Source organism: Schistocerca americana, chromosome 2 (assembly GCF_021461395.2).
Source record: "Schistocerca americana isolate TAMUIC-IGC-003095 chromosome 2, iqSchAmer2.1, whole genome shotgun sequence".
NCBI classification, from domain to species: domain Eukaryota; kingdom Metazoa; phylum Arthropoda; class Insecta; order Orthoptera; family Acrididae; genus Schistocerca; species Schistocerca americana.
The window spans coordinates 852,032,580-852,058,085 of NC_060120.1; the positions used below are offsets into that span (position 1 = coordinate 852,032,580).

General features: G+C 37.5%; 1 protein-coding gene across 1 annotated transcript in view; it reads right to left on the minus strand.

Annotated features, from left to right (window-relative positions):
• The window catches only part of LOC124595650 (NFX1-type zinc finger-containing protein 1-like), a 279,353-nt gene that overhangs the window by 7,288 nt on the left and 246,559 nt on the right, over nt 1-25,506 (minus strand). The window lies entirely within an intron of this gene.

Consider the following 25,506-nt stretch of genomic DNA (forward strand, 5'->3'; position numbering starts at 1 on the left):
CTGCTAATGGATGGCTGGGAACATACTCAAGACATTGCATGTAACTTTTTATAACACACCTTGTAGACCACAAGATGGTTTACTGTCCGAAGTATATTAATATCATGCCAGTCACAAGTATGGATGAGGAGTGAATCCTTCACCAAGGTTTGTTTAAACAAGCCACTTCACCAGCTTTTCATGTCTACTTTCTAATGGAAGAAGGCTGCTACTGAAGTACAAAAAAAGTCACTTAACAACAAGAGAACTTGAGAGAGTTGGTTCAGTTAAATGGAACATGGTAGTGATGAAGATGGATATAAGTTTTCCTCTCACATGTTGCCAATAATGGTTTGCCAATATTATGATTAGAGTCCAGATTTTTATGTAATTGCATATTCTTTTCTTTCTTTGTACATAGGAAAACTGTAAATGTTCATAAATTAAGTTTCCTGCAATGGTATATTTCATCATGTAGGATTCCATTGGGGACCGTTTGTTCACAACGACTGTGGTTTAATTAAAACAGGAAGGAAGTCAGCACTCAGTCGTGATTCAATCTGCACGTTATTGCAGATCTAGGTTTCATCTACAGTATTGCTGTTATCAGTGCATACAAAGTGAGTCATGAAGACTCATCACGTGTTACTACACGACATTAGCGTGTACACAGCTAATTCAAACTAACTGAATTAAATTATGGTTGTGTAGTAAAATGGCCATTCACTAGCTTGTTGAGTCTACATGACATACTTCATACACACTGATAACAGCTATACTGTGCTGAAATCTAGATCTGCAATAAAGTGCAGAATGAATTGCAACAGACTGCTGATTTCTATCTTGTTTGACTATTCATGTTATCATTACATATTGCATTACAATTATGTGGTTTTATGTATTTTAACTGTATGCTACATAAAATCACTTATTATCCCTTTTTTACTGTTCTTCATACTTTCCCATCTACCCAATAGACTGCTCCATTAGAAAAATATCTGAATTGGAACAACCACAAAAGTTGAAGGCAGACAGTAAATTATCTCTAAAAATCAAATTCAACTGTAATAAAACATGGCTGACTGCACTTTGAGTTGATTATGAAGGATGTGCTTCCACTTAATTTTCTAAGATTTGGAGTTCTAGTTCAAAAGCAAAGCACATACAATAATGATACTGTGAGTATCATTGTGGTAGCCATTATTGTCTGTAGTGAAGGGCTTTGTATGCTGTTGAAAGTGGCAGTAGAGCAAACAAAAGACTAACAGCCTGAAACTTTCCAACTACTAGTGCTTGAGCCAATTCAAAATCAGCGGGTGCTTACGATAAGAAAAGTTTTCATGGCTGTCTGTATTCATGATACTTCCAGTTGCATCAAAATTATCATTTAAATTAAGATATTGGGAAGACTCTTTCAGTCCTGGCTGAGATATTGTTCTGTGGTGTGCATGAAACAAGCTGATCGGGTGCTCTATGAACTTCCAACTTCAGCACGTACATAGTGATATGCACAGAAAGAACAAAGCACATAATCCTGAAAGAAGCAATTTCTTTTGACACGGGTACAAAAAGACTTCAAATTCCACAAATGAATTTTTCCATAATATATCCTCAACTACCGTTTCTGCAAACATTCCATGGTATGTATTTCAAGTGCCAGAATATTGTTCATTTCAACAAAAGTACTCCAGGCAACGGATTCCTGACAAACCAAATTTAGGGGGGGGGGGGGGGGGGGGGGGGGAAGGACTTGTGTTACCAGAAGACTAAACAGTGTGCGGCACTATATATTTAACAAGCACATATGGATAGCCATGGAAGAAATAACAGATGTATGTTGGTGTATCATTGGCAATCTCATTGTTGGCAAACCCAATAGGGAAGAAAACTCAAAACCATTACTAATCTGCAAATAGAATCTGTTGGAAAGCAAAGGTACCTTATTTTGTAAACGACAGTCTTAAAGTGGTTTCCTGCTTCATTCTCCAAGCCTTAGTGCATGTAGTCTCTCTGTTCTTGAGCAGTCTAATGACTTCTTTCACTACACTATAGCATTTCTGGGAAGAATTACCTTACATTGACCACTTTTTCCAATAAAATAACATTCTGCAGTAGCTGCCTCAAATCTACTACTGATATTGGAAAAAACAACACATTTTTTGTCTGTCACCTTTCCACTGATGTGACAAGAGTCAAATAGTTTGCACTGGAGTATGACTAACTGCCATCAGCAAAGTCACCCTGCCAATCAACACATGCTGCAGGGGTCACATAACTTGTGAGGCAGAGGGCTCCTGGGGTCATGGCCACAAGTGGAGCACTTTTTCCCTCAGGGCACAGCCCACAGCAGATGCTAAATGACCTAATCTTCTTGACCTCTTTACTTCTGTTCTCCTGTGAGATGAGTCTGGATCTATGGAGTTACCTTCTCTCTCTCCCCTGACAATACTCACTCATCAGGCATCACCATTCTATTGCTGCCCAATGATCGTCTATCAAGAGACATAAGTCGCAAGCTTAGCTTTAGGAACAACATGCTACTGGTGTCAATGCTGCCAGACACATCACTGAGAGCTGTCATTAAAGATTTTTGCTTCCTTTTGACGTATATATTTTAAAGGGATGCACACATCAGGTCACAGGGGCAGCTGAGATGGATCCAGAATTTTAAGCATGGACGGAACAACTCCGGGCTGAGAATTAAGATCTGCAGAGATGACTCATTACTAAGTGCAAAGCTAAATAGCAGCACTGTGCCCCCAGCTAGCCTCGTTTCTCAATTTCTGGGATTCTCACAGTGTTCTGTCCCGGCTTGTAACTAATGTTTCATTGGGTCCTCTGGTTCCCACCCTCATAGGTGAACCATGCAAAAACTTCCACACTTTCTTACAAAGCTAATTGATGTACATAAAATACTGTCACAAAGTGTTAGTGGGATTTGCCAAGCTTACGTTGCAAAGATAGGCTTGCACTTATGTAAATACCCAGGGCTCAGATATACCAAGACATTTGATGCCTTTCCAAAAGGACTAGTGGATAGATATGGAGGTAAGGACAGAGGCAAGTCTTCCATCCAATGCAGAATTGCAGGGAGGATTTAGAGCACTTCCCCACTGGAGTAAAATAAGAAAGCAATGAGGTACAACTCAACGAAGGAGAAGCTTGCTGTGTGGATGTATTAATTTATGGGATCGACCCACAAGTAGATGCTGAAGTGAAGCGTGCTTCACTGAGCACACTACGGAAGGCCATACAAATCACATTTTTCTGTCAGGAGGCCCAACAATTCTTCCAATGCCACAGCAGTGTAAACCTCACTAGATGTACATTCACCGTTGAAGAGCATTGCACTTGTCGCTAAGCCCAAGTCACAAAGCTCCTGAATATTTGGAACTGGCATGTGGCTACCATTGAAAGATTGGACATGAGAGACCACACTGCCTGATTTTATGAAATCTACTGGCTAACCAAACAGGTTACCGAGATGCTCCAGGAAATGGATACAAGAATGCAATAATAGGTAAAGTGAATAATGGGAGTGGTTCTGCGCCTGCCCTTCATTCTCCTTCCTCAAACTGAATACAGTAAGAGAGAGAGAGGACCTCTCAGGCTTAAATATAACTATGCAAGGTAAAACCAATGGTAGATATGTTACCTTTATCATTGATACAGGCTCACAAATAAAAGTTTTGTTCATTAACCTAATCACATATGATTTGTTGTAGGAAAATTTTTGACAAAATATTTTTGTATCTCACATATACACAATTATTTACTAATCAAGAAGAAATTTATTTGTCTAGGGACTTACAACACCTACACACACTCCCACATCATTACACTGTTTTTGGTGCACCATGAGTCATTTTTAGTTCTTCATAAATATTCACACATAGTTTAGCTGTGTATGGAATACTGTGAAACCTTTGTCACATTAAGGGCAACTTCACATGTATTACATTCAAAATAGATTTCCCGATGATGTCGTTGACTGTAACAAATTTTACACCTTCTAGAGAATGCAGTTGTCTTTTAAGTCGGTGATAGTTTCAGTGAAAAATGTCGCCAGCTTCTAGCTTTTTGCTGCATTAAGAGTTTGTTTATGTTATGATGGACTCAATAAACGGTGTTGCTGGAAAATAATTCATGACTAAGTTCTGTAATGACTAGTGTACAATTCATACAATTAGCGCCAGCTAATAGTATAGATGCAGAACTATCATAGAAAGCACTGAGCTACAGAACAGTCTCAAGTTATATTTACAACACTGTGACAGCTGCTGCTATCATTGTACGTGAATGAGTTAAATCAACTTGCAGTCACAAACACAAACCATTATGTTGTAAACTGAGCATACTGGGAATAATTATTTAAATAAAAATAAATTTTAATATAACATATTTTTATATCAGAATAATTATTGAAATAGTAATAAATTTTTAACATAACACATTTTTATATCAGACTAAAAAGTGGAAAATAATTTTTAGTCAGACATAAAAAGGCACTACAGTAGAGTCCCGTTAATCCGAACTAATTGGGACCAGACCTCTTCGGTTTACCAATTTGTTCGTATTAGCCGGAATTATGGTGACGAGTTTCTAGAATGAAGTATACCGAGCAGATAAGTGGGTACACCATGGTAACAAGTGTGGGAACAATGGCTCACTCACTCCCTGCCCTTGTTGTGTGGCTCACTCACTCCCTGCCCTTATTGTTGTTGAGACCTTTGTAGTGTCTGAGGTCAGTTCACTGCCAGTTGGCTCACAAAGTGCTTGGTTATGTTAGTTATCTATCGCTGGCATGTGCAACAGTTGTATTGTATTTGTTCAGGTGTAGTGGTGTACGTATTTTCTTCATGAGTGAATGGAAACTTACAACGTTAACTCTCAAAGAAAACCTGAAAGCTTTGAAGTGGATAGACAATGGTAAGAATGTATCTAAACTGGCAACAGAAATGAGTGTTGGTAAAGCAACCATTTGTGATTGGAAGAAGAACCGAGTGAAGCTTGAACAGTCCTGTGCAACATCTTCGGGAAAAACACTCGAAATTTGGCATACTTTGAAACTGCCTCAGTGTGATAAAGTGGATGAAGCTCTTTTACTTTGGTTTACGCAGGAAAGAGAGAGGGGAATTCCTTTGAGTGGAGGACTGGTTCAGGAGAAGGCTGTTTACCTGAACAAGTTAATGAATGGTGAGTCTTTTAGTGCGAGTACGGGTTGGTTGGACAGATTCAAAATACGTTATGGAATCTGTCCGCTAACAATTACTGGAAAAAAGCTTTGATCTGACTGTGATGTAGCGAAGGAATACATGGGTGAGTTTGAAAAAATGATAGAGGGGAAGTATTTTCCCCAACAAATTTATAATGCTGATGAGACTGGCCTTAATTTCAAGTCATTGCCAACAAAAAGCCTGGCATCAAAAGCAGAAGACCATGCTCCTGGTTTTAAAATGTGCAAAGATTGTGTGACTTTATTAGTGTGCAGCAACGCTGCTGGTCATCACAAGCTGCCTTTAACGCTGATCAGCAAATCTGCTTGGCCCAGAGCTTTTAAAAACTGCAGGATGAAGTCCCTGCCCGTATAATAATGCAACCAGAAAAAGAGCATGGATGGATGGTATGTTGTTTAAAGAATTGTTTCATGGCCAGTTTGTTCCTGCTGTTCGACGGTTTTCTAAGGAAAATCATTTGTCTCCCCGTGCAATCCTTTTGATTGATAACGCACCATCTCACCCCAGCACTAAGGAATTATGTGATGGAGAAATTGTGGCTAAGTTTTTGCTGTCGAATGTTACACCGGTTCTATAGTCGATGGACCAGGGTGCACTGCAAACATTTTTACTGATTTACACAAAACAATTTTTAAGAACGATGATCCAAGATGATAGCATCCTTTAGTGGACAAAATAAAAAAGACCAATGTGAAGGATGATGTTTACTGAGACATGGCAGAATATTTCAGAAAACTCTTAGAAAATCGTGGGGAAAACTGTGGACATCTCTTGAATTTCAGGATAACCTAGTTGAAAATGAAGAGGAAAATCTACTACAAATGATACAAACAATCCCTGGATGTATAGAAGCTAGTGAAGGAGACGTAGATGAGTGGATGGCAGCAGATGGGGCATGTGTGGAGAACCTTACTGATGCTGATTTAGTTGCTGCTGTGACTCAAGACCAGGAAGAAGGGGACTTGCTGTGACAGAAGTGACAATGATCCTAAAAGCGATAAAGGAGAGTTGATGCCCACAGTGATGCAGCAGAAGCCCTTGATCTCACACTACATTATTTGGAGCAACAGTCCACTACCACACATGTTGATCTGATGTTTCTGAGACGATGGAGCAACTATGTGTCATATAACAGACTGTCTTCATTACACCAAAAAAAGACTGAGTTTTTGTCATCTAAAAAGTGAGGATAAAATGTCCGCTGTATTTTAGTAAATTTGACAGCTTTTCTTTCGTTGTTATGCATTGTTTACACCTACTGTTTTCTTGCCAATTTTTCTAATATGTGTTTACTGTACTGTGTAAATTAAAACAGTGTGTATGTACAGCAAATTACCGCACAGTTTTCCATACTTTGACTAACATTTTTTATGTTCGGATTAAGTAAAACGTTCAGATTTTCAGGGTTTGGATTAGTGGGACTCTGCTGTATATTAAAAATTATTTTTATTCAAATAATTATTTTTTGCCTGTTAGTCTTGTGTGTGCGAAATTTCAAGATTATTTAAGGTTCTCTTCAATTGACTCAATCAATATATTTCTTCCTTCAGTGCATGTATTGCAAACGTACCATGAAGGTAAAAATGATAGAGATTCAAGATTACATGGCGGCTTACCAACAAACATTCTTTCTGCAAACCATTCACAGCTGGAACAGGAAAGGGGGACCATGGCAGTGGTACACAAAGTAACCTCGGTCACACGCTAGTGACAGCGAGTTAATATTGCACTGACATCCAGTTCTGAGCTATGTTGTTAATTTCAAGTCTCTAGCTCATCAAGAAATGACAGTAGTAAATAAAGTACACGCCACCACACAATACACAAGAAAGCAGTTAATATTTGTCCCAGTTCTGAGTTATGTTGACAGTTTCAAGTCTCTAGCTCATCAGGAAGTTACTTTAAAATCAACTGAAAAATCTGTACCAAACAGACAGCAGCCAGCCAGGAGAGTCAGTTAATAAAAACATGGTAAAATGAGTAGTGTATATAGTAAGATGAGTTGTGTAGATACCACATTTGGTTGAAATTGCTCCAGGCATCTCTGAGATGTGCTTTTATGGCACCTTGTTTCACTCATATCCTCAGCCGCAGAGGTACTGGGTGGGTGAGGGGAAGGGGGAGGTATCTTATTACCACAGTAATTTTTTTTTCCAGATTGCAAGTGAAATGTGTGCTCAATTTGATAGGAATTGCTTCAGCTCTTTTAGCGTCCACCTATAAATCGAATGAGATGTCACAGATTCTTTCTGTAGCAGGTTATTTATGCATATTGCATTTCTAGGGCCTGTGGCACAATCTGTTATGCAGAGCCATTGTGCAGGAACTCCAATTGGACCAGTGGTGTTCTGTGTTATGCTTTGGCACCCTGTTTTAATCCCCATCCCCACTGTAGGCAGGTGGTTGCCCCAACTACTGCACTGTCATCAGTTCTGAGCTATATTTAAAATTTCCAGTCTCTATCTTATCGGGAGGTTAGTTTCGAATCAACTGCAAAATTTCAACCGAACATTGAGACATGAAAGCAACCTAATAAAAATATAAGTTTGCAAAATGTCGAACTGGAAATAGACAGATGGAGATAGCTGTTTACATGCAAAATGTTGTGGAACTATGATAACGATTTTCATGTCATCTTTGACAACGATTGCCTGTGCCATTTTCAAGGAATAGGAAACTTCCAAATGCATGGAGCACAAATTGGAGGAAATGTCCACAATTTGGGCAATGTTCCCACTATTTGGATGTGATAAGAGTCCAGAACAAATGACCATGTTCTGACAATGCACAAACCATGTACCATACCACAAAAGTCAAATAAAGCTATATCAGGTCGTATAGGAAAAAGTCTTTGGATAGAAGTGAAGAAAGATTTTCTTAGAGGAGGTATTTTCTTAGTCATACCAAGAAAACAAACAACCGTAAAGAACAGTTTACATAAATTCCATCTCAGTTACCTTACATACAAAGGGAGAAATTAAGAACCTTGAATACCTGTGAACGTAGATCAGGATGTGTTGTACACATTTTAACGAAATTCGCGACTTTGTTTTAAGAAAGGAACTAACTTCCAGCACCCTTCTTAATGTATCACGAGAATCCTATGGAGGATGCTAAACCTATAATCCGCAAATCATATTCCAGAACTTATTACCTGCAGCTCGTGTCAGAGAAAAATGTTTCAGATTTACTAGAAGCAGTTTCCCTGTTATCCAGAACCTTCCTTCAGTTCTTGGGTGTCATCTAGAGTTACAGTCCCCAAGAAAACAAGAAATGGAAAAGAGAGAAAAGCCTTATCACATTTCCACAGACATAAAACTTGTCAATAAAGTCACAACACAGGGTATTTATCCCCCTCCAAGAATCAATGATTCTCTGAATCACCCAGCCAAACATAAATTTTTCAGTGCCTTAGATGTGCAAAACAGTTATGTCAAATACTGATAGCTATGAAAGATAAAGAAAAAACAGCTTTTGTGGTGCCCTCGAGGCTTTACAATTACATAAGGATGCCCTTTTGCCTCTGAAATGCACCTACCACATTTGGATACTTTGCTGATTTATGTTTACGGGTTTTAAAGCTGTTTCTAGTGTACCTGTATGCCATAATTGTGTTTTCAAGTGCAATGAGAGGGTGTGCAGTGCAACTTGGAAATGTGCTAACTCATGTTAGTGACACTAATCTAAATTAGAAAAGACCGCTATTGTGCAACTACAAATGCAGTATCTAGAGCTTGGAATTTCAGCAGACTGTGTTACCCAGACCCTTGGTTAACAGACACAGTGGAAGACTTCCAGAAATCTTAAAAAATTGCAAACTTTTTTTGAGTTAGCAAATTACTATTGACGTTTCATGGAGAACTATGCAGTCACCATGAGATCTCTCACAAAATTATTAAAGAAGGGAACTCCTTTTGTCTGGACAGTGGACAGTGAGAGTGCCACGTTAAAAGTGAAAGAAATTCTTCCAAATTCACCTGTTTTGGTATATCTGGATTTTGAGCAAACTTTTATTTTGTTACAAGATGCTAGCAACTTCCCTGTAGGCTGCACATTAAGTCAAACACAAGGTGCCAAAGAAAAACCAACTGGCTACTCACTGCACCGGCTGAATCAAATCAAGTAAACTACCAACACACCATAAAAGGAACTTCTGGCAATTGCTTTTGACAATCATTACTTTTGGTGTTACATATGCTGATGACAGTTCACAGTAATTACTGAAGACACTGCTCTACAATGGCTGTTTAAGTTTAAAAGATCCCAGGAATTTTGTGGGTAGACCTCAAAACACAGTGAATATGACTACACAGCCAAACACAATCCAGGCAAGGTAAATCAGAATGCAGGTGCCTTGTGCAGCAAAATTAAGATCTTACAAGTAAATAGCATGCTCTTTAGAAAATTAAAAAAGCACAAGAATCTGATGTCGCATGTAAGAAACTGGGTACATCGCTGCATTGTATTACAAAAGATAATCATATATGTATGAAAATGGCTCTTGGAGGACGGATAGCAGTTCCACAGACTCTCCAAGTGCATACTGTAACTATTTAAAACAGGCGTGTCATAATGGGAAAAGCGATTCACAGGCACATGTTGCAGGGCATTACTAGTGGACACAATGAAAGAAAGGTGTAGAAGATTGCATTCAAAATTGTCTCCCAAGTGCTAAGAGTGTGTAAGTATGAAGACCAAATATATCTCTTCAAACTGTACCTCAGGCAGCAGGAACTTTTGAAACCTTAGTCCTTGATATAATGGAACTGATCCCTGCAACAGCCCTTTCTATATCTATCGCTGGCCACTGGTCTCACTACCTTATTATGAAACTGGTTATACATGACTATGGAGACAATGGTTAAAGCATTCGACACTCGTTAGTATGTTGTTGTTGTTGTTGTTGTTGTGGCCTTCAGTCTTGAGACTGGTTTGATGCAGCTCTCCATGCTACTCTATCCTGTGCAAGCTTCTTCATCTCCCAGTACCTACTGCAGCCTACATCCTTCTGAATCTGCTTAGTGTATTCATCTCTTTGTCTCCCTCTACGATTTTTACCCTCCACGCTGCCCTCCAATACTAAATTGGTGATCCCTCGACGTCTCAGAGCATGTCCTACCAACCAATCCCTTCTTCTAGTCAAGTTGTGCCACACGCTTCTCTTCTCCCCAATTCTATTCAATACCTCCTCATTAGTTATGTGATCTACCCATCTAATCTTCAGCATTCTCCTATAGCACCACATTTTGAAAGCTTCTATTCTCTTCTTGTCTAAACTATTTATTGTCCACGTTTCACTTCCATACATGGCTACACTCCATACAAATACTTTCAGAAACGACTTTAAGACATTTAAATCTAAACTCGGTGTTAACAAATTTCTCTTCTTCAGAAACACTTTCCTTGCCATTGCCAGTCTACATTTTATATCCTCTCTACTTCGTCCATTATCAGTTACTTTGCTCCCCAAATAGCAAAACTCCTTTACTACTTAAAGTGTCACATTTCCTAATCTAATTCCCTCAGCATCACCCAACTTAATTTGACTGCATTCCATTATCCTCGTTTTGCTTTTGTTGATGTTCATCTTATACACTCCTTTCAAGACACTGTCCATTCCGTTCAACTGCTTTTCTAAGCCCCTTGCTGTCTCTGACAGAACTACAATATCATCAGCGAACCTCAAAGTTTTCATTTCTACTCCATGGATTTTAATACCTACTCCGAACTTTTCTTTTGTTTCCTTTATTGCTTGCTCAATATACAGATTGAATAACATCGGGGATAGGCTACAATCCTGTCTCACTCCCTTCCCAACAAACTGCTTCCCTTTCATACCCCTCGACTCTTATAACTGCCATCTGGTTTCTGCACAAATTGTAAATAGCCTTTCGCTCCCTGTATTTTACCCCTGCCACCTTAAGAATTTGAAAGAGAGTATTCCAATCAACATTGTCAAAAGCTTTCTCTAAGTCTACAAATGCTAGAATCGTAGGGTTGCCTTTCCTTATTCTTTCTTCTAAGATAAATCGTACGGTCAGTATTGCCTCACGTGTTCCAATATTTCTACGGAATCCAAACTGATCTTCCCCGAGGTCAGCTTCTACCAGGTTTTCCATTCGTCTGTAAAAAATTCATGTTAGTATTTTGCAGCTGTGACTTAGTAAACTGATAGTTCGGTAATTTTCACATCTGTCAACACCTGCTTTCCTTGGGATTGGAATTATTATATTCTTCTTGAAGTCTGAGGGTATTTCGCCTGTCTCATACATCTTGCTCACCAGGTGGTAGAGTTTTGTCACGACTGGCTCTCCCAAGGCTGTCAGTAGTTGCAATGGGATGTTGTCTACTCCGGGGCCTTGTTTCGACTCAGGTCTTTCAGTGCTCTGTCAAACTCTTCATGCAGTATCATATCTCCCATTTCATCTTCATCTACATCCTCTTCCATTTCCATAATATTGTCCTCAAGTACATCGCCCTTGTACAGACCCTCTATATACTCCTGCCACCTTTCTGCTTTCCCTTCTTTGCTTAGAACTGGGTTTCCATCTGAGCTCTTGATATTCATACAAGTGGTTCTATTTTCTCCAAAGGTCTCTTTAATTTTCCTGTAGGCAATATCTATCTTACCCCTAGTGAGATAAGCCTCTACATCCTTACATTTGTCCTATAGCCATCCCTGCTTAGCCATTTTGCACTTCCTGTCGATATCATTTTTGAAACGTTTGTATTCCTTTTTGCCTGCTTCATTTACTGCATTCTTATATTTTCTCCTTTCATCAATTAAATTCAATATTTCCTCTGTTACCCAAGGGTTTCTACTAGCCCTCGGCTTTTTACCTATTTGATCCTCTGCTGCCTTCACTATTTCATCCCTCAAAGCTACCCATTCTTCTTCTACTGTATTTCTTTCCCCCATTCCTGTCAACTGTTCCCTTATGCTCTCCCTGAAACTCTGTACAACCTCTGGTTCTTTCAGTTTATCCAGGTCCCATCTCCTTAAATTCCCACCTTTTTGCAGTTTCTTCAGTTTTAAACAACAGTTCATAACCAATAGATTGTGGTCAGAGTCGTTAGTATAAAGACATGGAAGTATCAAAGGAGCTGAAAAACAGAATAGCATGAAGAAAATTTGAAGTTTTTCCCAGAAATGGTGTGAACTTCCCCCAACATGGCTTAAAAAAATCCATTGGGCAGCAGAAAAACTTCATGAACAATGGACAAAAAATGAGACAACAGCTGTCTGAATAACTACAGAACAATATTTTTGTTAATAGGTGGTGTAATGGAAAAAAACTAAATGGTATTCATATGATGCCAGCTATAAATTGAAAGTAACGGCATATGCAAAAGAACACAGAAACAGATCAGCATTTCAGCCCTTCACTGACAGAAAAAAACATTTACGATTGGCAGGCTATTTAAAAAAGAGAGAGGCGACGAATATTGTGCAAGTATAAGACTCAATGCAAAATGGCCAAAACTAGAAAACGACATATTGAAATGGCTTCAAAGACATCATCAAAATGACACTGGAATTAATACAAAAATGATTCAAATAGTGGAACTTAACAGACTTTAAGAGTAGAGCTGGTTGGTGCTACAGGTTTATGAAGTGTCGTGGACTTACCATGCGAACCAAAACCAACATTTTTTTTACAAAACGCCATAAGAGTTTGAAGAGAAAATATTATCCTTCCCTCACTTTATTATTCAATATCGAAAGATAAACAGTGTGGAACTAAGCAAAATAGCAAATATGAACGAAACTCCTCTGCATATGATGTGCCAAGTAACAGAACTGTTGCCATGAAAGGGGCTAATATTGTCTATAAAAACAAGTGGACATGAAAAAATGCTCTACACTATCGTCCTTTCATGTTGTGCTGATGATAATAACCTTAATTCGACGATTATTTTCAAGTGCAAAACATGCCAAAACCTTCTGAAATACTGTCAAGTGGTGTTGTTCACATACATGACAAGGATTGGATGGACAAGGCTGGTAAGAAATTATGGATTAACAGATGGCGAGAAGGAGAGGTGCTTTGTTGAAGAAGAGTTCTTTTTTTTTTGAAGAGTTCTCTTTTTTGTGCTAGATAAGTTTAGAAGTAATTTGAAAAATTCAGTGAAAGAGAAATTGAGATACGAAAATACAGAGCTTGCTGTTATTCCTGGAGGACTTACTTCACAGCTGCAACCTCTTGATATCTTGGGAAATAAACCATTTAAAGTGTGTGTGAGAGAGCAATGGAACAAATGGATGATGGATGAAACCCCAACATGAGTTTACACCAAAGGGAGCTTTAAAATGACCTATAATCAAACAGTTGTGTCATTGGATAAAAGTCATGGTGTAGAGTGAAAAAAAAAAAAAAAAACCACATTATTGTCTAATCTCTCAAGAACTGTGGCAAGGCAATGAAGACCATCTGATATATGAAGAGGACAATGATGATGACCAAGAAGAAGAAGAAGAAGAAGAAGAAGTAAGTTCAGATGATGATTTTCAGGGATTTTATCGGTCCATTCAGTTTTATAAACTAAGAAATCATTTTTTAGTGTGGCTTTACAATCTAATAATAAAAATGGTAATAATGTAATTATTTTTAAAATTTTGCTTAAAAATTAAGGTGCGTCTTATAGTCTGTAAAATACAATATATAATAATCCTGTTTCATTTTCTCTTCATTTCTTTCAACAGAATGTGTCCTTCCTTCAGCACATTGTTGATTTCACATTGTCAGAAAACATTCTTGTATATCATTGGAATACTGCAGGCTAATCTGGTACTCCAAATGAACTTTCTTGAACTAGAAAGGCCAGAGTGTTACAAATGAATTATTCCTTCAGTGTAATATCTTCAGCACTCTCACCCAAGATGCTGGAGTTGGCGGTCATGTGTGGATTAGTGATGTGTGTTTCTCTTTTGCTGATGAAGGCTGTGGCTGAAAGCTTTATGTAAATGTCTTAATTGTGCATGTCTGCAACTTAGTGTGCCTTCTTTATGGTAAGTAGCAATCTGTCTTTTCCTACATTGTTGATATACCTTCAGTTTCCCTCTTAAACATCAATCAGAAAAAAATCTTCTCTTGAGGTCTAGTATGCAAAATACACAGTCATCTTATCGTTTATGTGGATCTGCAATAAGGAGAAACGAGTAACAATCTTTCACTGTAATTTTGTTTAATTTTCCGTAATCTATAAAGACATGATGCTCTCCAATCTTCTGTTTTACAACTATGACCTGCCTAACACATATACTCAGATGAATTTGGTTCAATTATTCCTCAATCATGCCATACTTGAACTTGGTTGTCAACCCTGGTGATAATCTTTCTGATGTCGGAAGTCTTTGACTTTATTGGGTGTAATTAGTCACTAAATCTTTAATATGTTCCTTTGTCTCATTTTTAATTCTGGACTGTCTGCTATACTGGTACATGCGGGATGAGTTTCCCCTTCTGGTTTCCTAATGCTAATTCTGTCCTTGTTTATTAAGACATCAATCTGATCTATGTTCATAGTTTCTTCAGAAACCACATGAACACCTGTTTCAAATTTCACATCATCAATGCCAACAGTAACTGTAAAATATCCCTTTGAGAGACAAAGTTTTTCCCAATTCCTGTAAAGATTACAACTGTATCCTTCAATCTTGGAGCATTCACTGCTTCATTAACATCTTCTCATAATAAATTGACTACCACAGTCATTTAGCACCTGTACCTTTCAGTTATGTATTTAGAAATCTTCAAATTTATAACTGTTAACGATATTCTTAATAACTTATGAATTCCTAGTCATATTTAGATTATTCTACTCCTTGATGCACACAGATGAAATATGGCCTAAATAGTTTGCTCTTAGGTTGCAATCACTTGACTTGTGTCCATTTGCACCACAGTTGAAACACTTTCTGTGTAGATCCCTAGCTGTGCTTTTAAGTGTTTCTGTTTCTTGAGTCTTTAGTATCTTTTTATTGGAGTTTTCAAAATTTTGAGTGCTATAGCTTCTGTCATTTTGTTTCTGCAATGACTTTAAAGCTCTTTCATAATGCCTCACTTTTTCTTAAACTCTTTCACATTTCCAGCACCTTAAAGTACAAGTTTTGGAGCTGAATCACCTTCTTTTTTGTGACCACATACTCGAATAACGAGTCTCTGACAATATAGGAACAGCTGGTAAACACTTTCATTATGAGAAAACATTCTTGGAGAGAGACTTTGTTTCTTCTTTTGCTGAGACAGCAGTTAGTGGATCTCTGCTGCACTTGCCTTTAAGCTGAATTCTTCTGTGCAGCCCCACTTAAGACTCTTCTAACAGTTAATAAAAAGCTTGATTAAACCTTAAAGAAATTTTTGTTTTTGGAAAAATAAGCATTTTTGCAGCATTAAACATTCTATTTCCTCAAAGCAGAAGATGCAATTTAAACTGGATATCCATCACTACCACTAAATGACTTATGAGCATCCTCAACATCACGAATGCACATAGAAAATTTATGTTGATTCTGCAAATGTGATCAGAATTTATCACTTGTTTCTGAATTGGAATATTTTTTTCAATTTCTTTCAATAAATTCAACCTTCCATCACTATCCTTTTGCACTGCATCATCATCATCATCAGCAGCAGCAGCATAATCATCCTCTTCACTTTCTCTGTCACCTTTAATACTCAATAAGTTTTTCTATATTGGATACAAGATGATAAATTTTGTGATGTCGTAAGTTTTCCTGCATAATAGTTCTTGAAAGTCTCGTTGGGTCTGCTGCCGGATCCTAAAATTAACACGATTCAATATTTCGGCACTCCATCTGTCTGCCATCAACAGGAAGAGTGCTGCTGAGTCCCACTAAAACCTGATGCCAAGGATGTAAATGATTGTCCTAGGCCTCTGCACCGTACACAGTGCATGCACCACCCATTATCCTCCAAGACTGGGCTGGTGGTGCCGTCCTTAGTAGAACATCAGTGGCAATGATATATCGTAGTCAAAGACTATTTTCAAACACTCAGGCTAAAGGACAAAGATGGATGTGATATTCTCAACAGATTTATGGACCACCTAAACTGATTTCATCCCAGCATTAAATTTACCAAGGAGGTCAAAAGTGATGGGAGGCGCTTCCATTTTTGGACAGCATGGTTTACACACAACGAGATAGTACTTTGGGACTTAGCGTTCACCAAAAAGCTGACACACACACACACTGTTTGGTATCTTCATGCCAAGAGTTACCATCCACCATACCAACGCAATGGCTACCTTGGGACTATGATAGAAGAGCATATGCCATTTTCCACACAGATGGTTTAACCCAAGAACTTTGACATTTGATGGCTGGTTTTAAGGAAAATGGATACTCTTGGGAAGCAGACTTATCAGGCTATGGTGTTTGGACCATCTCCAGATGTACATAAAGAGGAGCACAGAAGTGTGGCATTATTCCTTAGGCTGGGGACATATCGTTTAATAATGGAAGAATTTCAAGGAGTTTTAACTGTGTTTGAGCACCTTCCAAGATAAGGGCATTAGTTGGCTCTGTGAGAGATGATCTGTGGCTTAGGAATACCAGCATATAAATAAAATTCTTAAAATTCTGTGTCAGTGTGGGAAGGCTTATATTGGCCATTTGATTCACACAGTTCACGTCAGGTGCATAGAAAGTGTCATCATACGAGGCTACAACAGCTGCAAAAATTTGTGGTAGCAGAATGTTGCCTAAACGAGGAACATGGAATGGTATCAGATGAGTCTATGATAGTTCCAAACACTTTCGATTTTTGGAACAGTCTTTATAATGAGGCAACTGAAATTAGGCCAGCAGCTAATTTGATCAACAGAGACAAAGGTTTTCCTTTCAGCAGGACGTTGAATCTTGTGCTATCCCACGGCAAAACAGAACTACTTCAGTGTGCCCAGCCTTATGTGTTTGAAAATAGTCTTTGAGTGCAATATATTGTTGCCGCTGGTGTTCTACTAAGAGTGGTGCCACCGGCCTGGTCTTGGGAGGGCAAGAGTTGCGATGGGCGGCGCTTGCGCTGTGTACAGTATGGAGGCCTATATAGTATGATGGCATCAGTTTTCAGCATGACTCAGCAGTAGCAGCATTCTACTGAAGTTGGTGGACAGAAGGATCATTGAAAAATTGAATCATGTTGATTTTAGGATCTGGTAGCAAACCCAAGGAGACTTTCAAGAATAATACATTTTGGTTGTCATTTCAGTTTCTGCCTCACTATCTAGAAAAAATATGATGTAGATTGCCTGCAACTCTGGTCCTGTAAATGATACTTCAATAAATGACTTCGACTTCTTAGCTTAAAGTTCACCACCACTTGATTGATAAGTAAAGCCAGAAGATTCACTCAAGCATTTACAATATTTCCCGTCATCTGGAACTGTTTCGAAAATTAACTTACATAAGATTTAATGACTTTACCCAGTACAGAGGTTACTTTTTTTTCCAATTCCCCCTAACACTGCCATTTATAGATACATTATAATCTTGTTTCACATTTAGTTACATACCCAAGTAGCCCAAATGAGTATGCTATAATGTCCCAAAATTAATACATAGTGTGGTTTAACATATATTACTTTGGGAAAAGTGATGTGTTGCCCCATGCCTTTCTCTAACTGATGAATGATAGCCGTGCTCTTGACAAGTATTTTCTTTTTAGTTTTAGTTTTGATCTGCATACTGTGCACAAAAGTTTTGTTTCTTTTGTGTATGTTGCTGAATTTGGATGTGGGTAATTACTCCATGCCACCACTGTCCTGGCTCAGGAATGTACTATGGACCATGGAATCTAGAATATCATTACAACACTGATGACATCATAATAAATGAAGTTAGCATTTGCTAACTAGTCCTAAAAGAATATTGATGGATTTGTATAACAAGCATCATTCATGTAAAATGATCTATAACTGAAGTATTCCAAATTGTAAATACAGATAGAATTACACATCTCTTAATAAGGGAAAGTGGATGTAATTTTGTAGACATTGCTTTTTCTAGAATGACATTTCAGCTAGCACAGAAGATGCAACTTATGACAAATCGTAAATCCATCATAAAAATATGGAGACAGGAACATGGCTGTATGAACAGCTGTAGAATGATATACTATCTGCTGTTATTTTTTGAAACTTTATTTAGGCTACCAGTTTCAATGCCTCAGTAGTGTCTTCTTCAGAAGCCTATGTGGTTACAAAAAATACTTAAAACAATAAGGTACAAAATAAGTTCAGCAATATAATTAAATCTGTTACATCAAATAGACACAAGTAAATAACTATGAACTAAAAATAATATAACAACAGTAGTTCATAGACCTAAGATATGAGTACATCATGTCTATTGAGACAACTATGGAGCACAATGGTGTCATTATAATGGGATGAAGCAAACCTACATATTCATTCAATGTCTAAGATATGAAACACATTCAGTAAGGAGTCAAAAATAAGAAATGTCATAAAGACCATTTAATAGGGACGGTGTATAAAGATATAATCATAATGTATGAAAAATATATACAAAGCAGTAGTAGTAGTAGTAGTAGTAGTAGAAGCAGAAAATGATGATAATTAATGGGAATATAATACAGTTTAAGGTAAGACTGTGTATAATGTGTGTGTAGCATCAAAATGAATTATTTCTTAGGTTTAAAAGAACATAGGAAAAAAAGATCATGTCATATACAAAAATGTGGCAATCAACATTGTGAAAAAATCGAAGTTGGTACATATGCAATAAGAAACAGCGGCCATTCAGTTGCTTTGACATCCCAATGGTAAGAAAGATATATAGTACTTTTGAAGTTATATAACAAAAGAAATACAGGATGCAAACTAACAGGACAAGAATTCATTAACCTTTGCAATGATAGAATAATGAAAAAATAAATAAAAAAACAAAAAGGATTGGCGTACCTAATTATTGCGAAGATGCAAAATCTATGAAAAAACAACATTTTAAGCGGAAAAGACTATGAAAACGAAGTGGGAACTGGAGTAAGTGAATCGCTCAATCATGAAACAAGAGGAACGAAGAAACAATTTGATATGAATGTCTGATGACAATAGAAAGAAACAATAACCCCTTGCAACAAGCGATGGACTGCAACACTTCAGATGTCTCAGTCAGAGAATTGTCATCATTCAATTATGTTTAAATCTCAGTATCTTGACATGAACAAAACTGGATGTGTTCCACTACTGAAATGACGCCTCCTTATATGCAACTGAAAGGAAGACCTTAAGTCAACTTGATACTGAATGTGATGATATGTAGCGAGACAATGAACTCAAAATTAAGAATCATCTCGTAAAGGACCTATATAACGTTTAAGTGAAAAATTTCACTCTGGATATATACAAGGTATTTAAAATACTAGCAAAATTGTAATCACAATTAAGGAGAAAGGAGCTACGCACTAAAAATTAGTAGATATAAAAACTTTATTAAGCTTGAGCAGGATCAATTCTTTAGGTCCAAGGATTTAAGAGTGGGCGACTGGCAGGTGCATTTGCAAGAAGATTCCAGAACTTATACAGCATTTCTATTTGAGGGCAAATCTCAAGAACTTCGTGTGCATCTATTTGAGCTACACATATCTGTAGCTATTTTGATAGGAAGATTAAATAAGACTTTGGGTAATGATTTGGTAAATGACCAAATTATATACACAGATAACTTGCTACTATTATCTAAGGCATGGGAGGAACATTGTGTATTATCAATCAGAACTTTACATTGACTACAGCAAAAGGGAATCACAATAAAATCTGCTAAGTCTCATTTTGGTGGGGATGAACTAAAATCTGGAGGACATATTATGTCAAAGGAATACAACTTGATCCAAAACGGATACAAGTGATAAAAGAAAGTCCTAAACCATGCAACATGAAAATATTATGTTCATTTTTAGGATTGGCGGGGCACTCAATGAACTATCCTAGACCTCTATTCCTGCTTAATCATTGATCGAGATGGATATGGGATGACCATGCATCCAAAGAATTTAATAATATTATGCTGTATCTCTTAGATGCTAAAATTTTATGCCATCCAGAGATGCATCAACCATTTAACCACAGACATATTGGAATACGGTTTGGTGTGTGAACTGTTTCATGGTGAGTGGGATCCTGAGCAAGGGGAGCACAGCTTTTGCCAGCAGATAAATTATACAGCACCCAAGAAAGAACTATTAACCATAGTTTGGATTTTTCTGAAGTTTCAAACTCTAATATGAGGACTAAAAAAAAAAAAAAAAATCATATATACTACTTTTTTTGTTTTGTGAAATGCAGAAGTTTACATTTCCGAACATTTAGATCAAGTTGCCAATCTCTGTACCATGTTTAAATCTTGTCAAGATCTGGCTGAATATTTATGCAGCTTCCCTAAGACAGTTCGTCATTATAAATAACTGCTTCATCTGCAAAAAGCCTTATTTTACTATTACTATTGTCTGCAAGGTCATTAATATGCAACATGAGCAGCAAGAGTCCCAACATACTTCCCTGGGGCACACCCAAAGCTACTTCTACATCTGATGATGACTCCCCATCCAAGTTAACATGCTGTGTCCTGCCTACCAAAAAGTCCTCAATCCAGTCACAAATTTCACTTGATACCTCATATGATCATACTTTCAACAGTAAGTGTATGTGTGGCACTGAGTCAAGTGCTTTTCAGAAATCAAGAAACACTGCATCCACCTGGTCGCCTTGATCCAAAGCTTTCAACATGTCATGTGAGAAAAGTGCGAGATGGGTTTCATATGATCGATGTTTTCAAAATCCATGCTGGTTGGCATTGAGGAGATCAAGAGTTCAAGATACCTCATTATGTCTGAGCTCAGAATATGTCCTAAGATTCTACAACAAACTGATGTCAAGGATATTGGACAGTAGTTTTGTGGATCACTTCTATTGCCCTTCTTGTACATGGGTGTGAGCTGTTCCTTTTTCCAAGAACTGGGCACGGTTTTTTGTCCGAGGGATCTACGATAGATTATAGTTGGAAGAGGGGCTGATGCATCCGCAAATTCAGTAGAGAATCTGACAGGGATTCCATTGGCCATGGAGCTTTGTTCAGTTTTAAGGACGTCAGCTGTTTCTCAACAACACTGACACAAATACTTATTTCATTCATTTTTTCAGTGGTACGAGTATTAAATCTGGGCAATTCTCCTGGGTTTTCCTTTGTACAGGAACATTTGAAAATGGAAGTAAGCTTTTAAGCTTTTGCTCTGCTACCCTCAATTTCAATTCCTGTCTCATTTACTATGGACTGGATTCTAACTTTGGTCCCACTAACAGCCTTGTGTTTGTTATATAATAATGAAAGTGGGTATCAAAAGAGAAGGAGATGTTGTCCCTACTCACAGTTATAAGACGAAAAAGTTTGTTAATAGTTATGAAGACTTCTTGTTTAGCTAGGTGATAGAGCTGTTACGATGTCATTCGTTATCAGTGGAGGTGATATGTGGTGTAACATATCATTTTTTGGGAAATTGATGTGCTGCGCCATGTCTTTCTTTAATCAAAGAGTGATCAAATGATAGCCGTAACCTTGGCAAGTGTTATTTTTTAAGTTAAGTAATTAGTTTCAGCCCACATACTGTGCACAGAATTTTTGATTCTTTTGTGCACATCCCTGATTTTGGACAGGCACAGGGTATCTGCAACACAGGGTAATGAGAGCAGTCTTTCCAAGAGTTGCGACACCCACTACTTGGGAGGTTATTCCGTGCCACTGCTGTCCTGGCTCACCAGTGCTCTGTGGGCTATGGAATCTACAATATCAAGACAATAGTGATGATGTCTTTGTACTAACAAGTACTGCCCATATAAAAGTCTGAACAATCTGTAAGTGAACTGATCCAAATTATAAACACGAGATACAACACATACATCTCTTAAGAATAGGGAGTGGGCGTCATTTCACAGAAGTTGGTTTTCTAGAATGATATTTCAGGTAGTACAGAAAAAGGTACAATGGTAATGGAGTCTGCAGCTACAAAACAAGTTCATGGTCATTCTGCCACCAGATTGACACACTTATGTAAAGACAAATGAAAAATCAATAAAAAAGGGTGACCATGAAATTCTTCACACAGCTAACTGGCACATACAACACACAACATTTTGATAGATAGACTTGTTGTTGCAGGTTCCAAATCGACCTTCCATGTTATAACTTGTTTCGTCTTAATTTGTTTCATCATTAGACATTTTGTTTGCAGTTTCTGCTTGCCTTGTTCTATTACTGCTAATTATTATCAAAATGTGAATCTTTGTTGCAGATTCAAAAGCCATGCAACCACACATTGCTATGACTCCCAGGGAAGTTCGTCCTAAACTTTATATATACAGACAGCCAAAATTGTATCATCATTCATTTAGCCAATTGTGACAGAGCCTCCAAAATTTGCAAGAAAATGGTTCAGATCCTCACATACACTATTTACCTTCAAGACAGTTACAAACTCCAAGCACGAGTCAAACCAAATAACAGTCCAATGTAATTCACGTCTTCCCTGTGAAGATAGATTCTCCGTGAACACACACAGCTACTCTGCTTCCCTGATAAGTCACTAGTCCATTGATAAGAAAACATTTAAATCCCTCATTTTTTTCAAATCCCACAGTAGTAATGATGGAATATTTTGCACTTCATAGTTGAGTCGAGTGAACCATTCTACATCACTTTGTAGAAACCACTTCATCCAAGACCATACAGAGCACCATCATGGCACAAAAATCAAGTTATTGATCTGAGGAAGGAGATAATTTGAGAAAGAAGGTCAGAGATGCAAAATTCTTTTCAATTAAATTTGGTGAATCCACTGACGTTTCTCACAATGAGCAGATCAGTTTGATTTTCTGATATTTTCATACCAGAATTCATAGAGAGTATTTTATTAAATTGTGTAATTCTTATGAGAAGCTTCACTGAACAGTGAGAAACTATGATGAAAGCCAGCCATTAACTGAACAGCGAATATGGAGTGGGTGCAGGGATTACTCTCTTAATCTCTCTCTTCCTTATGCCCCCATCCCTTCCACAGTAACTGATGATTAAACATATTATGAAAACAGTTGCTCAAAATTATGAGAATCCCTCACCCTCCTGCCACAACTGAACCCCAGACACACTCTTGCTCATCTGAAACTACTATCGTCTTCTGTAGAAGTATTATTTATACAAGCACTCGTCAAATAATTTTTACATCCACCTGCCATGTACTGCTCCTCCATGCTACCCAAAAATTTGTCGGATTACATTTGACGCAGAGCCTTTTTTTGGAATATAATTTTTGATTTCCAAGTTTTAATCACCAACCTCAAACATCAGTTAGTAATTTAATCAGCCACGAGTGCATCATTACCAATTCTGAAATGAATTGCTAAGTTGCAGAATATATGAGCTGCAAGAGGAAGCTATCTCTCCAAAATATCCCATCATATTATAGGACACCATTCTCTGTCTTCATGACTAGGATTTTCTTGCTTCATTCTCACAGGAAATTGCTTCTTTGTTTTCCAAACCTAGTTTCTCTCTTTCCATTCTGTTGTAGACAGATGTTACCTTCCAATCAACATCTTCAGATCCATTGTCATAGCCTTAATAGTTAATGACTACACCCTAGTCTACTCTCCAACTTCACCGTCTTCCAATCAATGAAGCATTCCACCATTCTAATTCACAGCACTGTTCAGTGTCTCAAAACAGTACCATCTTGAGTGTAACAGTGTGGTGAATTACTTTTTCACAGTTTTTATTGTTAATGGAAATTTTACAACTGAAATATTTTCATTCTGTTGTTCTATGGTATGTGTATATGTTTCTACCACACAACTGTATTCTGAAGGTGACAAGTAGCCTACTTTTGCAACAATCTTATATTTTTCATTTTTTTGACCAGTGGATATGTTCGTATTTCTTTAACCCTTTCACTACTGTGGGCATTTATAAACATCCTACTACACTAGTCCCCAGGTGTTCTGCAGGTTTATATGCACACTGCTTGAATTTTCCTACAGTGTTATGGACATCTGAATGCGTCCTGAGCCGCTGATATCTAACTGCTGAAGACAAGTTACTTCCATATCCCAGAGAATAAAGGTTTTTAGAGTATTTATCAAACAACACACGTGCTTCATTCTGTGTTATAATTAGCAAAAAACCCTCATTTTGATACCTTGACTTTTTAGGAGATACAAAAATTGTTATGACCACACGATCAGTGATCTGCAAGGCTGTGAGTGGATGCAGCGTGTGTGACAGTTCTTTGGATATAAAACCCAATAACTCAAGAACAAAATTAGATATCGTTCTGCTCTCAATTTTAAAGAAAATTTTGATATCTCGTCTACATTGCATTCACTGCAATGTATGTTCTAAAATCAACCACATACAAAGTCTGCCCAATGAATTTTTCCCTCTGTGAATTTTACTAATCTTTATCGAGTGAAGATATCAGACTATAAGATGTTCAAAAATCAAATTTTTCACCAAAAAAGTTTTCAAAAAATTGGATGGTAAGTTTTTCATATCAGCCAGAATGCCATCTATCAACACAGGCATTAGCATTTGGTTAGCAGTACAGCCATAACATACGGAGCCTCAGCACAGAATCCAAAGAGCTCATATATAGCAGTGAAAGGGTTAATATTCATCATTCTATTCTGAAGCTCAGTATGTCCATTATATATACAAAAACTTTGCATTGCATGAAAGTTTGCTGGCAGCACTATGGACTACACTGTACTGACACATCGGATGAAATAAATTTGTGCAGCACTGGAAACCACAAAAAATAATCCAAATTATTTAAATACATCATTCATAAATAATATAACTTTGGTGGTAGTAACATTTTGTAATATGATCAAAATAAACCTTGATGAAAGTCTGTGTGAAAGTACTCCATTAATTTTGTTTAAAGAACAATTCTGAGAACAGTACAGGCTACTTTTAAGAATCAAGCATTGCAGGCCAGCTCATTACAAGCATACAGTGATAAAATTCTCCTTGAAGATGTACAGAATCAACATTTGTTTGTTTCACCTTTTACTCAGCATACAAGTAGTAATCAATTTTACTAAAGTTTAATGAGTCATGAAAGACATTACAAATTTTTCTGCAGTACCAGCCATATTCACAATCATTTCAGCAGATCATACAACATGCTATTTTCTGATTTTCATAGTGTGTACTTTATTCTCAGCTGTTTCCTACTTATATACCCAATCTAAGTTA